This window comes from Elephantulus edwardii, unplaced genomic scaffold, assembly GCF_000299155.1.
Source record: "Elephantulus edwardii isolate Elephantulus edwardi_28Jun2011 unplaced genomic scaffold, EleEdw1.0 scaffold00078, whole genome shotgun sequence".
Classification (NCBI taxonomy): domain Eukaryota; kingdom Metazoa; phylum Chordata; class Mammalia; order Macroscelidea; family Macroscelididae; genus Elephantulus; species Elephantulus edwardii.
This window is the reverse complement of record NW_006399828.1, coordinates 12060194-12064945: the sequence shown is the minus strand read 5'-3', so window position 1 is coordinate 12064945 and position 4752 is coordinate 12060194. Positions and strand designations below refer to the sequence as shown.

At 38.7% G+C, this 4752-nt stretch overlaps 1 pseudogene; it reads right to left on the bottom strand.

Annotated features, from left to right (window-relative positions):
* Positions 1 to 1536: 1536 nt before the first annotated feature.
* LOC102845849 lies at positions 1537 to 2699 on the bottom strand (annotated as a pseudogene).
* Positions 2700 to 4752: the final 2053 nt, after the last annotated feature.

Below are 4752 nucleotides of genomic sequence, written 5' to 3'. Positions count from 1 at the left end.
TTGGAAAGGGCTTAGCTGGAATGCTCTTTGGAGGCAACAATGATGAGGTTTCCTTTCACATGTTTTGGGCATATTGCTAGTAGACACTATTTCTTGGAGAAGGACATGATGCTAGGAATGATGAAGGGTTGGTAAAGAAGAGGAAGACCCTAGAACAGGTAAATTGACATAGTGACTGCTCCAATGGGCTCTTGTGTGCCAAGAAGTGTGAGGATGGCACAGGATAGAATAGGTTTCAGATCTTTTGCCCCTAGGGTCGCTATGAGTCATACTCAACTTGATGGCACATAACAACAACAACAAACAACATTTTTGTTGATATGTTTAAGAATATATTCAAATATATATCTGTGCTTCATTACTATGCAAAACCTTTTGACTGTGTGGATTACAAGCAGCTATGGCTGGCTCTGAAAAGAATGGAAATCCCAGAACATTTGATCCTGCTATTGCAAAACCTATTCTTGGACAAAGAGGCAGTTGTCAGAACAGAGCAGGAGACACTGGATGGTTCAAAATCAAGAAAGGGGTCCATCAGGGATATGTTTTGTCTCCATACCTTTTCAATTTGTACGCAGAACAGATTATCTGAGACACTGGGCTGTATGAGGAGGAACGTGGCATCAGGATTGGTGGAAGAATCATCAACAACCTGCATTACGCAGATGACACAACCCTGCTGGCTGAAACTGAGGAGGACCTGCAGCACTTGCTGCAGAAGTTCAAGGACTGCAGTCTTCAATATGGATTGGAGCCCAATATCAAGAAAACAAAGATTCTCACGACTGGACCAATTGCAGCATTAGTATGGATGCTGAAGACATTGGGATAGTTAACGATTTTAGTTTACTTGGCTCCACAGTCAACACTCTTGGTAACAGCAGCCAGGAAATCAGGAGAAGAATTGCATTGGGAAAGTCAGCTGTGAGGGACCTCTCAGGAGTACTGAAGTGCAACGATGTCAGGCTGGAGACTAAGGTGCACCTGATCCAGGATATAGTCTTTGCAATTATGTGCTGTGCATTGGAGAGTTGGACAGTGAATAGGGATGATAAAAAGAGAATTGATGCCTTTGAGTTGTGGTACTGGAGAAGAGTGTTGAATATACGATGGACTGCTAGGAGAACAAACAGGTTTGTCCTAGAGAGGGTGAAGCGAGCATGTTCCCTGGAGTCAAGGATTCTGAAACTTCGTCTGACATACTTTGGGCATGATGCAAGCAGGGACTAGTCCTTGGAGAGGGACATCATGTTTGGGAGAGTGGAGGGATGGCGCAGGAGAGGAAGACCCTCGATGAGATGGATCGATTGATTCTGTGAATGGAGTCATGGGAATGAATGTGTTTGAGACAGCGAGATTGGCACAGGATAGAACGGCATTTAGGGCTCTTGTACATAGGGTCTCTATGAGTCTCAAACAACTTGATGGCACATAACAACAACAATAACAACAGTGTGTATATATATAAAAATCTCCAATTTAAGTAGGCATTTATAGATATGTATTGTTTATTTTTCTGACAAAAGTCTACTATTGTCATTTTTTCCTAATGTATCGACTTATATGTTGTGGTGATACTGGAAATTTTTCTTCTTGAAACTCCACTCGTTGACTATCATCTTTCTTTTTCTGCTTTGGTGGTCCATTTGTATCTGCAGACTCTTTGGTTAAGTGTTCCTGGGTGTTTGTGTCTTCTGCTGGTTCTCTCTGTTATCAACAGCATCACTTTCTTGTCACCCTTGGATACATAGGGTGACTTCTCGATTCTTTCTCCTAAGGCAGTGTAACATCCATTGTATTCTCACAATGACTTTGTTTGATGACATCTCTAGACTCATTTGATGGGAACAGTAACCGCCTCAGATGGTTGTTGCCTATTTGCACTGTAATGTTGCATGTCAACGATCATCATCTCTTCTGCTTGTCTCACTACTATCTTGGGACATGGAAGGAGGTGTTTTTTCCACAGTGGCTAGCATTTTGATTCTTCCTTGCCTGGGATGGTTGTTGGTGTTTCATCCTGTGCAGAGTCCCAAAGGTCACTTTCTTCTTTCTCATTTTTCTGCCCAGCCTCCTGGTCATCAGCTACAATTACTTGAGCCTTTGCCTGTGAGTAATCCAGCATTACCTCAGGCACTGTGGCTGGTCAACAACTGTCTGCACAATGTTTGGTACCAGTTATTGCTCTCACTCACAATTTTGAAATCACATTTTCCCCCCTTCAAATAATCATCTTGTGTTACAGCCCCTTTGATTTTTTGACTTGTAACCTGTAAGTGGTTTTCATCTGGATTCCCTTTCTATGATGTGGTTTCATCTCTTTCCTGGTAAGAAATTGCTCCTTTCTCAGCTGCAGGAACAGATGCTATTACTAATGTTTCTGCTGTCTGAGCTGTGGCCCCTCTGCCTGCTGTGTCTTCCCCAGGATGTACAGAAGTGTCATGATCTTTGTCAGAGAATTGTCCTTCCGGTACCAACTGTACATCTGCAGATTCCAGGGTTTCAGCTACTATTTCTAAAGCCTTGACCACCTTTAAATATCGTGTATCACACACTAAGCAACAGGACACAGAGCCATGGGGAAGCCTTGGGAAACTTGCAACAATAATTATAACCTGTGAAACAGGACTTCCAGAAATAACATTCCTACGAAAAGGTACAATTCTGAAAAGTATTTTGCCAACAAATCGGATCAGCATTTCTTATTACTCTAAATTCTCACTTTCTTCTGCACAGTGTACTAAAAATTTGAAGCTTTTTTGCAAATTGCCCCAAAGTTATTATGAATCTTTTCTTTTTTGCCCAGTGATGGTTTAGAAGAAAGTGTTTCTTGGTAGAGGATTTACTTTGAATCTTTCCTCCTACTTGTTAAAGTGGTTTTGAACAGATGAGTATGTTTACTCCCAGAGTAAAGTGTTTTTCATCTTTTGAGGAAAAGGATTTGACTGTTGGTTGAATTTTTTATTCTACTTTTCTCTGCTGGCTCTAGTTCTCACACACAGCAAGAAGGTAGCGCAGGTTCTTTTAAAAGATGATTTCGATAGACCCTGGATTGTGTCTGTGCTATATTTGTGCTCATGCTTTTAAAAACAATGTTGGATTATGTTAATTTGGAGAATTTGTGATTTGATAAAGAATTTAAACAAAGCATTTGTTTCACTTAAAAAAATAAAAAGAAGAAGTGTACTTTTATATAACTAATAACAGCTTCAGACAATTCTGGCAAACTACAGGATAGAGATTTGCACTGCTAAATCAAAGGTTGGCAATTAGCTGTGTTGAAAAAGGTAGACAATCTCTTTCTTTGTATTTACAGTCTCTGAAAACCTGCTGGAGTTTCAGAAATGAATAGGTTTAGACTGTAATGAATCAAGTTTGAGTTTTAATATTATATTCATCTTTTAAAAATATTTTTACTTTGGTTTGATGATTTTTGTTATTATTATTAATTCAGAGGGGGAGATAGATGATTTCTACCAACTTTTACAATGAAATCAATAAAACATTCAGCTAAGAGGCATTAATAATACTGGGTGACTGGAATGCAAAAGTTGCAAACAGGAAATAAGGGAGGATCAGTAGTTGGATGGACCAGCTACTAGTATCTTACCATGGACTTGATAAGATAAATGAGGATGGAGCTAGAATGATAGAATTTTTTACAATCAATGGTTTATTCATTGCAAATACATTTTACATGAACATAAACCAAAGCACACTACATGGACCTCACCTAATGGTACACACAGGAATCAGATCAACTCTATCTGTGGAAAGAATTGCTGGAAAAATTAAAAATCAAGAGTGAATTAGGCCAGGTGCTGATTGTGGAATAATCAACTACTCATGTGCAAATGCAGACTAAAGCTAAAGAAAATTAAATCAAATCCAGAGAAACCAAAATTTGACCCTGAGTCTCTCCTACTTGGACTTAAAAATCACCTCCAGAACAGACCTAAGGCTTTGAATATCTAATTAGAATGAAGACCATATGAGCTTTGGGAGAATATCATTCATGAAGTAAACAAGAGGTCATTGCAAGACAGAGGAGGAAGAGAAGACTGAGATGAATGTCAAGACTCTAAATATTGCACGAAAGCACTGAGAAGCTGAAACAAAATGAAGGAACTAGAAAATTAAGGAGCTAAACAAAAGCTTTCAAAGTACATCTAAAGAAGACAGAGCAAATTATTATAAGGAAGTGTGCAAAGAGCTGATATTGGAAAACTGAAAGTGCCGAATTTGCTTTACATTTCTTGAGCTTTACAAACTGAAAAATAAATTTAAGCCTCAAATTGATTATTTAAGGATGGAAATACAAAGGAAGAGGAACAATTATAAGCAGACACTAGTGATTTGGACATGGAAAGTGAGAACCACGACTGTAGGAAAATTAGACATTGTTAAGGAAGAAATGGAACACATACATATTGACATTTTAGGCATTGGTGAGATGAGATGGACCGGCATGGGGCATTTTGAGTTGGATGTTCATGTGATATATTACTGTGGAGGTGAAAAGATGAGGAAAAATGGAGTTGCTTTCATACTTCAGAAAGTCATTTCTAGATCCACCTTGAAGTACAATATTGTGTGTGACAAGATAATATCTATATGCATACAAGGAAGTCCAGTGAATACCACTATCATTTAGATACAACCAGAGTCAAGGAAGAGGAAATTGAAGATTTTTACCATCTTTTACAGTCTGAGATCGATTAAACATGCAATCAAGATGTATTGATAAAAGTT